The following is a 13,271-nucleotide window of genomic DNA, read 5'->3' on the forward strand; positions in this document are numbered from 1 at the left end:
CAGCACCATCCTATGCATGTTTACCCACAGGTAAATCACACTGTGTTCAATACAGTTCACTCCCAAGTAAGTATGTTAAGGATTGCAGCCCAAGTGAGATATACTGTAGGAGAAGTAGGTTAGGAAAAACATAACAGTAGAGGAAGTGTTGGAAATGGTCTTTTGTAAAGGTGTAAGAAATGTAAAAAAATTTAAACCCTCTTGAAGACCTCCCAAGGCTGATGACAAGAAATGCTATTTTGTTCGGTCGTTAAGTCGTGTCTGACTCTTCGTGACCCCATGGACCACAGCACGCCAGGCCCTCCTGTCCTCTGCTCTCTCCCGGAGTGTGCTCAGGTTCATATTCATTGCATCGGTGATGCTATCGAGCCCTCTCATCCTCTGCCGTCCCCTTCTCCTTTTGCCTTCAGTCTTTCCCAGCATCAGGGTCTTTTCCAGGGAGTTTTCTCTTCACATTAGGTGGCCAAAATATAGGAGCTTCAGCTTCAGTATCTGTCCTTCCAATGAGCACTCAGGGTTGATTTCCTTTAGGATGGACTGATTTGACCTCCTTGCAGTCCAGGGGACTCGTAAGAGTCTTCTCCAGCACCACAGTTCGAAAGCATCAATTCTTCGGCGCCCAGCCTTCCTTATAGTCCAGCTCTCACAGCCATACATTACTACTGGGAAAACCATAGCTTTGATTAGACGGACCTTTGTCAGCAAGGTGATGTCTCTGCTTCTTACTATGCTGTCTAGGTTTGCCATAGCTTTCCTCCCAAGGAGCAAGCGTCTTTTAATATCACGGCTACAGTCACCATCTGCGGTGATCTTGGAGCCCAAGAAAATAAAATCTGTCACTGCTTCCATTTCTTCCCCTTCTATATGCCAGGAAGTGATGGGGCCAGATGCCATGATCTTCGTTTTTGTAATGTTGAGTTTCAAACCAGCTTTTGCACTCTTCACTTTCACCCTCAGCAAGAGGCTCTTGAGATCCTCTTCGCTTTCTGCCATTAGGGTGGTATCGTCTGCGTATCTGAGGTTGTTGATAATTCTCCCGGCAATCTTAATTCCGACCTGTGATTCATCCAACCCGACGTTTCTCATGATGTACTCTGCATAGAAGTTAAATAAGCAGGGCGACACTATACAGCCTTGTCGTACTCCTTTCCCAATTTGGAACCAATCGGTTGTTCCATGTCTGGTTCTTACTGTTGCTTCTTGGCCCTCGTACAGGTTTCTCAGGAGACAGGTAAGGTGGTCTGCTACTCCCATCACTTTCAGAATTTGCCACAGTTTGTTGCGATCCACACAATGAAAGGCTTTAGCGTACTCAATGAAGCAGAAATAGACGTTTTTCTGGAATTCTCTTGCTTTCTCCATGATCCAGCGAATGTTGGCGATTTGATCTCTAGTTCCTCTGCCTCTTCGGAACCCAGCTTGTACTTCCGGTAGTTCTCGGTTCACATGCTGCTGAAGCCTAGCTTGTAGGATTTTGAGCATAACTTTGCTGGCGTGTGAAATGAGCGCAATTGTACGGTAGTTTGAACCCTCTTCAGCGTTGCCCTTCTTTGGAATTGGAATGAAAACTGACCTTTTCCAGTCTTGTGGCCACTGTTGAGTGTTCCAAATTTGTTGGCATATTGAGTGCAGCACTTTAAAAGCATCATCTTTTTGGATTTTAAATAGCTCAGCTGGAATACTGTCATCTCCGCTAGCTTTGTTGTTACTAATGCTTCCTAAGGCTCACTTGACTTCACTCTCTAGGATGTCTGGCTCAAGTTTAGTGACCGCACTATCATGGCTATCGGGGACATTAAGATCTTTCCTGTATAGTTCTTCTGTGTATTCTTGCCACCTCTTCTTAATCTCATCTGCTTCTGTTAGGTCCCTGCCTTCTTTGTCCTTTATCATGCCCGTCTTTGCACAAAACATTCCCTTGAGATCTCCGATTTTCTTGAAGAGATCTCTAGTCTTCCCATTCTGTTGTTTTCCTCGATTTCTTTGATTTGTTCGTTTAAGGCCTTCTTGTCTCTCCTTGCTATTCTCTGGAACTCTGCATTCAGTTGGATATATCTTCCCCTTTCTCCCTTGCTTTTCACTTCCTTTCTTTCCTCAGCTACTTGTCAAGCCTCATCAGACAGCCACTTTGCTTTCTTGCATTTATTTTTCTTTGGGATGGATTGAGTTGCTGCCTCCTGAACAATGTTACAGACCTCCGTCCATAGTTCCTCAGGCACTCTGTCTATCAGGTCTAATCCCTGAAATCTATTCCTCACCTCCACTGTATATTCATAAGGGATATGAGTTAGGTCATACCTGAATGGTTTAGTGGTTTTCCCGACGTTCTTCAATTTAAGCTGAAATTTTACCAGAAGCAGCTCATGATCAGAGCCACAGTCAGCTCCAGGTCTTGTTTTTTCTGCTTCCATAGAGCTTCTCCATCTTTGGCTGCAAAGGACATAATCAATCTGATTTTGATATTGACCATCTGGTGATGTCCATGTGTAGAGTCGCCTCTTGTGCTGTTGGAAAAGAGTGTTTGCTATGATCAGCGTGTTCTCTTGGCAAAACTCTATTAGCCTTTGTCCTGCTTCATTTTGTACATCAAGGCCATGCTTGCCTGTTTTCCCAGTTATTTCTTGACTTCCTACTTTAGCATTCCAATCCCCTATGATGAAAAGGACATCTTTTTTTGGTGTTAGTTCTAGAAGGTGTTGTAGGTCTTCATAGAACTGATCAACCTCAGCTTCTTCGGCCTCAGTGGTTGGGGCATAGACTTGAATTACTGTGATGTTGAATGGTTTGCCTTGGATTTGTACTGAGGTCATTCTATTGTTTTTGAGACTGTACCCCAGTACTGCTTTTCCCACCCTTTTCTTGACTATGAGTGCTACTCCATTTCTTCTAAGGGATTCTTGCCCACAGTAGTAGATATAATGGTCACCTGAATTAAATTCGCCCATGCCTGTCCATTTTAGTTCACTGATTCCCAAGATGTCGATGTTCAATCTTGCCATCTCATGTTTGACCACCTCCAGCTTACCTTGATTCATTGATCTGACATTCCAGGTTCCTAAACAATATTGTTCTTTACAGCATCGGATTTTCTTTTCACCGCCAGACACATCCACAGCTGAGTGTCCTTTCGGCTTTGGCCTAGCCGCTTCACTCTTTCTGGCACTACTTGGAAATTCCTTCTGCTCTTCCCCAGTAGTATATTGGACACCTTCCAACCTGAGGGGCTCATCTTCCGGCGTCATATCTTTTAGCCTTGTGATACGTTCCATGGGGTTTTCTTGGCAAGAATACTGGAGTGGGTTGCCATTTCCTTCTCCAGTAGACCACATTTTGTCACAACTCTCCGCCATGACCTGTCCGTCTTGGGTGGCCCTGCACGGCATAGCTTATGGCTTCACTGAGTTACACAAGCCCCTTCGCCACAACAAGGCAGTGATCCATGAAGGGGAAGAAATGCTATACAGGCAGACAATCTTATCATAAGAACATAAGAACAGCCCTGCTGGAAGAGACCTAAGGCCTACATAGTCCAGCGTCCTTTTTCCCACAGCAGCCTATGGATGGACTTTTTCCCATAGCAGCCGTCCCACAGATGCCTATTGGAAGCCCACAAGAAGCAAATGGCAATAGCCCTCTCCCACTTTTGTTCCCCAGGGACTGACTTGCAGAAGCACACTGCCTCTGAACCTGGACGTACCACATAGCCATCATCACTAGCTGCCACTGATAGCCGCATCTTCCATGAATATGTCTAATCCCCTTTTAAAGGCATCTAAGTTGGTGGCCATCACCACATCTTGTGGAGGGATATCTAGGTACACTAGCAGTTGTATGTGAGACTAGGAAGGCTCAAAAGACATGAGCTCAGGATACTTCAATAATGAACTGACCATAGATGTGAAACAAATCTTAGATTCTAAGCCCTTTGGACATAGCATGGCCCATATCATTTGTACAGTGCCTAGACCTGGCACACTGACACTACAGAAATGTTACATGAGATGCAAACACCACAAGCTTGATCTCAGAGACCATTAATCAAGTAATTGACTGACACTGGGGGTGGTGTGTGCACAGAATCCAACTATTAAAAGGCAATTTATTTCAGGAATCCACGCTTGGTGGAATTTGAAGACTAGTAAAGACCAGCAAGAAGAATTATTAAAATACAGAGCTATGAAACAAATCTGGAGAAACCTTTCTAATTAAAGCATTATTCCCAGATAAACCCAAAAGGCCTGAAGAGAGAAGTAGCAACCAATATGGATTCCAGAGAGACTGAAAGGCAATTTATTAAACCTGCACTGAAAACACAAAGTGGAAGGACACTGAACAAACTCACAAGTCAACTACAGCTTGAAGGGAAAGTATACCAGAAAGCTAATGCTGCCAAAGAGGAGGGATAAAGCAAGCCATCACAAATGTATCAAGGGAATGCAGGACAAAAAAAATTAAAAACCTGGTCCACTAAAAATAAAAAAGAGAAATGAAGGACAAGTAAACTAAGACACCTGACCTTTTAAAATATAACAAGGAGAAGAAAGAAATGGTTGAACAATTAGAATGTAATTAAGACATCAAATATGATAACAATAGCATCACAGGCATTTCTAGGGAAATAAAGCCTTCTAAAAGTCAAGCACCATAATGTGTATGGGATTTGTTCATTAAAGCAAGGATATATAAATCTGCAGGACTAGAACCCAGTAAAAAAAACGTTGAATGTTAATATTATTTGTGAAAAACAGGGAGACTGACAAGGTATCTCTACCCTTGTTTGCTGCTCTTTCATTATAAATTCAGAGCATCAGCTAGTACGTCATTACACTAGTCGACATTTTAAACAACTCACTACTTCTGAATCTACATTTTTACAAAAATGAAAGTACACATAATGCTTTTGTATAGCAATTGCAACAGTCACATTTGCCACTTATTGCCATCCCATATAGTATATACTAAAGTAACACCCGCCTCAACATATTTGACAACCGTCTCAACTAAATATACTCAAGGAACCCTAATTCTTTTCACTATACAATATCTACAGATAATGTGGACAAGTTTAAAGATAAATCAGAGTTAATAAATTCTGCACATCTAATAGACTCAGCCTATATATTCTTGTACATACAATATTAATTTTGGGGCATTAAAATAAATGGCAGTTGATGTTAGGAAGAAATGTTCCAAAATGTTATAGTTTAAGGTTCCTACCTCTCACAGATTATGGCTTGTGACAAGACTGAGAAGCAGCAGAATTAAGATGCCCTGGTTTCTTACAGTTCCTGTTAGGGATGTCAGAGAATTTCGCCACGAATCTTGGGGAGGCCGAATACCAGCGCATTCGGCCCCCCGAAATCGGTGGCGAAACGGTCTCCCCCCCGCCCCCTCCCCCGGATGGGACTTACCTTGGGCGAATCTCCCTGGCAGTGGTGGCTCCAGTGGCGGTTCGGCAGCGGCTTGGCGGCAGCCAGTCTTCCAACCAGCCGCCACCGCCATTTCCAAGTTAAAAAAAAAAAAGGGTGATAGGCTAGGTAAAGATTTACGTAGCCTATTTTTAAAAAATACCATGATAGGCTACGTAAATGTTTACGTAGCCTATCACGGCTGAGTGGGGGGGGGGAACCACGCGTACGCAAATGGCCGTGCCCATGGGTACCGCCATTTGCATTCCTTATTTTGGCACGTCTAGTCTACGTAAACATTTACGTAGACTACGGCGAAAATAAGGGGAACGCAAATAGCTATTTGCGTTCCCCTTATTTTCGCCGTAGTCTACGTAAATGTTTACGTAGACTAGACATGCCAAAATAAGGAACGCAAATGGCGGTACCCATGGGCGCCGCCATTTGCATACGCGCATTTGTGTTTTTTTCACTCAGCTGTGATAGGCTACGTAAACGTTTACGTAGCCTATCATGGCTGACTGCAGGGACGCAAACGGCGGCGGCTACAGCCGCCGCCATTTGCAGACCCGGCCGGCCAGGATTCGCAGCGGGAGGGACGGGGCGCCTCCCCCCCCGGCCAGAATTTCGGGGGGGAGGGACGGGGTGCCTCCCCCCCCCGGCCAGAATTTTGGGGGGGAGGGACAGGGCGCCTCCCCCCAGCCAGAATTACAGGGGGAGGGACAGAGCACCTCCCCCCCACCGCAAATCAAATTTCGTAAAAGGTAAGTGACTTTCGTACATCCCTACTGTCCTTCCCATGGAGGCTCACCAGGCTGACTCTGAAGACTGGTCCAGACCTTCCTGTTTAATTTTTTTTTTAATTGTGGAGGATGATAAAGTTGTTGCTTGGGCTTCTGTTTTTAGATTTTGGGGGTGCTTTTATTCTATTACTGGTTTTTATATTAACAGCTTAAGGAATCTAATGAGGCTATTTAACCAAGGACTACATTTTAAAATAAGTAAATAAAATTTTAGTTGAGACAAAAAAGTGGAAAGGCAGTTAGTGCAAGAAATGTGTGCTTCCTGCTCCTTCCACACCATCACTTTCATTCTTAGAGAAGTAATACATCAGAAAACTTTATGTAACCCTTTTTTTCAGGGTCTCTAAAGGGACTCACAGCAAAGGCCTTGTACAGAGACAATTAACATATATCATTTTAATTTCTTAATTAAAAACAATAATAATGCACATGTAATAATTTTACATGCATAACAATTCACTTACCACCAAAACAATAAAACAGAGCACAGCCCTCCCAAAGTTCTGCCTTTCATCTTGAGTCCACAACAAAAATATAAAAATTTCTCCAAAGTTTGATTTTTCTGCTGACCGAAGAAAGAAAACAGCCTCTACTCAGTTCACTCCAGCTCCGCAGCAATCTTCTCAAAATGGACTAGGATCCAGCAACACAGGAATAACTTTGTAAACAGCCCTTTATATGTATATAAAACATAAACAAGGAACTCATAGTGTTTGTAAAAAAAAATCATGACTCTTTAAAACAAATTTCAAAAGGAAACCTCTCTACTAACCTGTCTCAAGGGTTCTGAGTCTTACAGAGAGCAGAAAGCAAGCTTATTCCACACTGCATTTTGGCAACTGCTCACTGTCAAGGAGTTTTACTCACTCCTTGACTGAGCATGTGCAGGAATATTCCCACTCATAATTCTTAAAGAAAAATGTACCAGTGGGTTACGTTTACACAATGCATTTTGGTCTCTCTTTCAAGATGCACCCCATAAATCTCTGGGTGCTAATTCTTATGGGAACACTTTAATGCCAGGGTACAACCTTCAATGAATCTAGTCACCAACACGGTAGGGCCAAAAACAGGTTTTGATCTTGCCAAGCAAGAATGCTTAGAGAAGGAGGCTGCATTATAGCACCCAAATTTGCCAGAAAAACCTTTCCCTACCCTCAGCCCACCGATCACATATGATTGGTTGTGTGTGGTTGGCTGCACCCTTCTCAATCTCTCTCTGGGTGCTGCTCAGCATTGTGTTTTAGTTTCTCTCCCTCACCATGTGCAAAGCTGCTTCCACTATGCAGTTTACTTTGCTTCCCCCTGCTGTTCCATACTATCTTTCTCCTGGAACCCAGCAGGAGCTACTGAAGAATGTTTGCAGCCCCAGCCTCCACCCCTCATGCCGAGTATATATTCCTTCCAAATACCTCCCAGTCAACAAGCTCCTGCCACTTCATTCCAGTTGTAGGTATATATGTGTTTATGAAGAATAGAAACGCTTGGTTTGTAAACTGATTGACCTGAAAAGAGAAGGAAGAAAAATCTGGAATGGGTTTCTTTAGGAGAGAGGGAAAGACCGTCTCCTAGCCTTTTTAACCCTGGTTTAAAAACAAATGCTTACTATGCTGTGGTTTACTAGGGAAGTGGGGGCAATTTTCAGGAGAGCGGCAGAGAACTCTGGCTTTTGGGGAACAATCCCATTTGTACTATTAGCCATTCTTCTTAATTTGGGGGGGGGGGGGCTGCCATTTGCTGGGTGTAAAGGGAAAGGCACTCTGCACATTTGTTCAGAGGCACTTTTACTATATTCTTGCTGGCTAATAGAAATAATTATGGGCTACTAAGCCTGCACATAATTTGAACTAACAAGTCAAGCAACTTTTCCTACATATAATGTAGGATGACAGTGGCCAGGCTGGTCTACAGTGGTGCTAGGGCTATGGCAGGCAACCTCATGGGCAATGTATCAGAGTCATGCCTCTGGGTAAAGCATTTAGTGTGTTATGCCCTCTTTCGCTAGGAGGGGAGGTTGTTTGCAAGGTTTTACATTTTTTATTTATTGAAAGCATGTTTGCTTTTTTAGTGGAAAAGGCTCCCATAGTGGCTTGCATAAGATCTATAGCAAACAATACAGTCTGTACTCTCAGGCTTACAAACTAAAAGACATGACAGAAAAGAAAAAAAGGATAAAGTGAAAGCCAAGCAAAGTGAGGCAAGAGTTCTTAAAGCTACAAAGTGCTTAGCAGAAACAGTTCAGGGAGAGGAGGAGCCAATGCAGCCACCTCTCATCAGAGCCAATGGAGTGGCCCTGCAATCCCATCTATCCTTCTGCTGCAAACTAATGGAATACCAGCATTCCTATAGAGGTTGCTATAATAAAGATGCATAAAAATAAATTACTAAAAAATAATGGAACTGTTATTAAAGATAATTCAGTCTGGCTACTGCCAGCTTCTGATGCAGCACAACAGCAAAAATGCCTCCTTTCCCTCCAAGCAAGTTCTCCACACAGTGCAGTGATCTAGAAAGGGGAGGAAGGGTTCTCAATTTGTGATGGGAAGGTGACAGACGCAAACCCCACCCTTTCTCCAAGTCCCTTGGCACACACACAGTGACATCAGGGGAAGAGCACGGCTGATCACTGACTTCTTGCTGAGCTTCAGAGACACTAGAAGAAGCTTCTCTGAAGCTCTGCACAAAGTCACAGACGTCTCCCCCTCTTTAGTCCCCTATGCATACCAGAAGACTCATGGGAGGGGGTGCATCAGTGCAACCACAAGTAATAGCCATCTACCAAGACCAGCAACAATTTATAAACCCCTGAATTGAAATCACAAGCACTGAATGCTTATGTAGATTATATGTGATGTATGTAAGTTCTTTGCCTGAAACATCTGTATTTTTCTTAGAATTATGATTATGGGATAAAAACAATGAACCAGAAGTAGTACACCGGTTTTTAGTAATACATTTGGCATCTTACCACATGTTACAAGCATAATTAATGCTAAATTGCTAAGATTAAATACTGGACAAAAAAACAAAAAAACAAAATGAGAATAGTGTATCTATAAAATACTGATTAAAGACCACAAATGTATTACAGTATGTACATGAATGTTGTTTGGGGAAAATGTTTATGCTCTGCTCTCTATATATTATAGCTCCAACAGACACACTGGACTTGAAAAAGGGCATTTCATATTAGCTTAGCTTGTAAACTAAAGTGAGTGTAGCATGGGAGATTTGCTAAAAATGGTTTCAAGTGGCTTCAAGGACAAAAACTGCTGCATTCTAAGGAATCTTAAACTCTCAGGTTTTTATTTTATAAATGTGAATGCTTGTAGCATTCATGGCAGCATAAAACCATTGCTAAAAGTAAAGGCAGCATCTAATCACAGCTCAGAATCTGAGTGGAATTTTCAGTTACCTGGAAGCAAGATTTCTGTGCTTTGCAACCCTGACATCTCTCTGCTACTGACCCCACCGCACCCTCCCAGCTGTCCCCAATCTTTACAGAATACAATTTGCCTCCCAACAGCCCATTAATCCCACCCCATCTTCAGGGATGCAAATTGTGGTGCCCCGGTCACCAGTGGCAACCATATAATTAGGTCTGGAGCCTGGGAAAGAGAAGAATGCAGTGTTCTCCCACCCACACTGCAGAGTGAAGGAGCAGCATTAAAGCTCAAGTAGTTAAGCTACTATAGTCAGATGTGTTACCAAGTGGCATACTGTGTGCATGGAAAGTTCCTCCCAGGTTACCTCCCTCAGTGTTCTCATAGAGGAAGGAGCTATTTGATAATTTGTGCCGCTCAAGGGCCAAATTAAACAAAATGTGTGTGTGTGCTTTAGAAAAAAATGTGAGGGCATCAAATTTGATCAGAGCCCCCAACAATGGGAGGTTCACTCTTTCCCCGATCCAAATCCGTTCGTCCGTCCCCCCCGAAGCTGTTTTTTCCCCCCAGCAGAGCAAATATCTTCACAGGGGTTCGATTTGGAAACCAGCACAGGATGGAAAGGGTCTGTTTTGTTTTGTTTTCGTTTTAAAGCCCTCACAATGTCATGGCCATGCCCTTGTTGTTCAGTTCTGGTACTCAAACAAATTACTGGGGTCAGCATTCTTTAATTCAAAGTGTGTGTCTTCTGCACTTATTGCAGTTAGTGGATCTCAAGGTTCTAGTAAAAACCAAACAAAACAAAGTAGATCCCAAAAGCCTGAAGTCTGCCTACCCTACTTTATATGATCAGCCATGTGACCTATTATTGAACTCAAAGGTTGAAGATTTTTCTATGGAAAGAACAATGCAAAAAGCATCTTACCTTTCAGGGCAAGCATTATAAATATGGCACAATAGAACACTGCTACTATAGATTGGATTCTAGCACCCAGAGACCGGCAAATCAAATACTTTGGGATCTAGCCCCTGCCCCAGGTAATTATGCTGCATACAGGATATAGCACTGAGCCCATGCACATGATATCATACTCCTATTTAAGTCCCATAATCAATTTGTTCAGCTCTCAAATAATGAAAATGTATGAATCTTCCTACCAAACAACATGAATATTCATTTCCAATTAAGTACTCATTGCCATAAAGAGGAAATGTATCACCAAAAAGGGGACACGGATTTGCATAACATGTGTATATGACAATTTCTATGCATAGATAAAAATTTAGAAATTATTAAATAGAAATACAATACATCTCACCATAGTGGGAAGGCTATGACTAGATGATCTGTGTGCTCGCACAGTCTGCTGTCTAGGTGACGTTGATGGGCTGCTTCAAGGCTCCTGCTTTCCCTTCTTATGGTTCCTGATCTTTAAACGGGGCCTGAACATGACAGCCCTTCAAATAGAGACCACCTTCAAATAGAAGACTGTCCTCTGTAAAGCAGGACACATGACTACACTGCTTGCAATCACAAGGAGAAAACACTGTTCTATCAGCCCAGTTACTAGCAATCCTTGTGCCTGGAAAGTTCTGGCCACTTAGTCTGGAAGTAAATAGTATTGCATTTACTTGCAGGAGTACAAGGAGAGAAACAGATGTATGTTTTGAGATGAATATGTAGCAAAGTATACCCTCCTTTAGTAGTATAATCCTACTATATAGTAGACATATAAAGGTTCTATTCAGTTGTCAACAGATATGTTTTGGTGTTTAGAAAAAATATTAAATGGTTATTTTGTTTAAATTGCTGATTTAAATAATCCGGATTTTAACTAATCCGCCATGTGCTCCTCAAACAGAATCCAGACAGTTAAATCTAGCCTCCTTCTCACTGTAGTAAAATATACTTCCTCTAGAAAATCTTGGGTGTGTGAGAGTATTGTGAGAGTATTATCTTCCACCTGCTGCAAGAACAGGACTGCATGAAATCAGTACTGCTTGATAACTGCTTGATAACACACCCAAAACCAGAAGCAAACGTTGTTTTGAAATTTTGATACAATACTAGATATGGAAAATATAATTGTCACTCGTCAGGATCTAACCCCTGCCATTCATAAGCAGAAAGCAATCCCAAGTGTGCATGGGAGGGCGGTATTTTCTTGTGGTGGCAGCCTCTCACATCTCAGGGGCTGCTGCTCCAAAGTGTAAGTACTGACCCAGGTCAGTGTCAGGGTTGACCAGACCATGTAATCCAGAACAGGAATCCAGACCACAATGTTGCATCATTTCCCTGTTGTGCCCTGGATTTCTGTTCCTGATTACACCATGTGGTCAACCCTGTCACTGATCTGGGTCGGTGCTCCCAAGTGCCATCCAAAGCACTTTAATGACCAACAAGGGAAGTTGTCAGGAAGGAAAAACTTGTTTTAAAAATTCAGCTCGTGCATACAGTTGGGAAACCAAGGATGGTGCTTACAGGTTATTGAAGCTTACAGCACAGCAATAAAACTGGGAAATTTTGAAGATCCTTCCCCCATTGTGGAACAGGAAGCATTTGCTAATATTCTATATTATTCTTCTAATTCCTTTGCCTCTCTCTCTCTCTCTCTTTTTTAATATAAACTACAAGCTTCTGGGCACAAAAACCTGCCCTTTTTGTTTATGTTTCTCTCTAAAGCACCATGTATATTATGCTGCTATAAACAGCAGCAAAATGTGCCTAGCTTCATTAACAAAGCACGACATGCATAAAGCAGGATACAAATTAAAAGGATAAATATTACAGCCAGCACTATTTTTTTAAATAAAGAATTTAGAACAGAAATTTTCAAATTTACCCATGCGGAGGAGATCAACTAAAAGTGCCTCCAGACAAGACTGTTATCATGCAACTGCCCTGCCTTATTCACGTAATTTTATGAGGGCTCCAGATAACATTGTCTTCAATTTGTAACCTCCCCGTGTTCTTCCAGAACTTTTCATCTTTTTTTCTTTCCATAAAAGAATCTGTTATGAAGGAAAAAACAGAATAGCTGCACAATGTTTTTTGATTGATCATGCTATGAGCCGTCCATCTGGAAGCACTTTAAGGCTACAATCCTATACATTCTTTTCTGGAAGCAAGTCCAATTGAATTCAGTAGAACTTACTTCCAAATAAACATATATAGGGTTGCGTTGTAAAGCAATACTCCTCTTACACATGGAAAAAAATGAAGGGTTGTTATTGTTTTAATAGTGCCCCCATAAATTGAGCATTTCAACTGGACTACAGGAAAAAATGTTCCTGCACTGAAGTTAGAGAAGTTGCAAAAACTCTGTCCATTATAACTATAGCTTTAAGTTTAGAAGAAACAAACAGTTCCCTGATGGAAAACAGTATACTGAAAACCTTGCAATAAACTTCGTAGTATCTGCCAGCTGTTACAGCCATGGCAACTTCACTCCCCACCCTCACCCCTTTCCAAATATGTTGAGATCAGTGCAATTTACAAACAATGAATTGGTTCAAAATCCATGCAAAATTATACACATGTGGGAAACAGCTAAGTTAATACTATTGCAAGTTTTGTCATTACTTCATATTTACAACTGGCATTGAAATATACACATTGAACTGTGAAGTCAGAAGGATTCGTAGCTTCAGAGCCAATCAGGAAGTCCCGTTGTGTA

General features: G+C 42.1%; 1 protein-coding gene across 3 annotated transcripts in view; it reads right to left on the reverse strand.

Moving 5' to 3' along the window:
* Window positions 1-13,271, reverse strand: part of PTPRF (protein tyrosine phosphatase receptor type F) — a 724,144-nt gene that overhangs the window by 658,977 nt on the left and 51,896 nt on the right. The window contains exon 1 of one of the 3 annotated variants that reach the window (XM_084852781.1): window positions 6,984-7,062. The exons of the other annotated variants lie outside the window; for them this stretch is intronic. The gene's annotated coding sequence lies outside the window, so the exon portion shown is untranslated. Of the gene's footprint in view, window positions 1-6,983; window positions 7,063-13,271 lie in introns of those variants that run through there. 3 annotated transcript variants of the gene reach the window in all.

This window comes from Heloderma suspectum, chromosome 4, assembly GCF_057233095.1.
Source record: "Heloderma suspectum isolate Gila_16-S chromosome 4, 16-S_ref, whole genome shotgun sequence".
Taxonomy (NCBI): Eukaryota; Metazoa; Chordata; class Lepidosauria; order Squamata; family Helodermatidae; genus Heloderma; species Heloderma suspectum.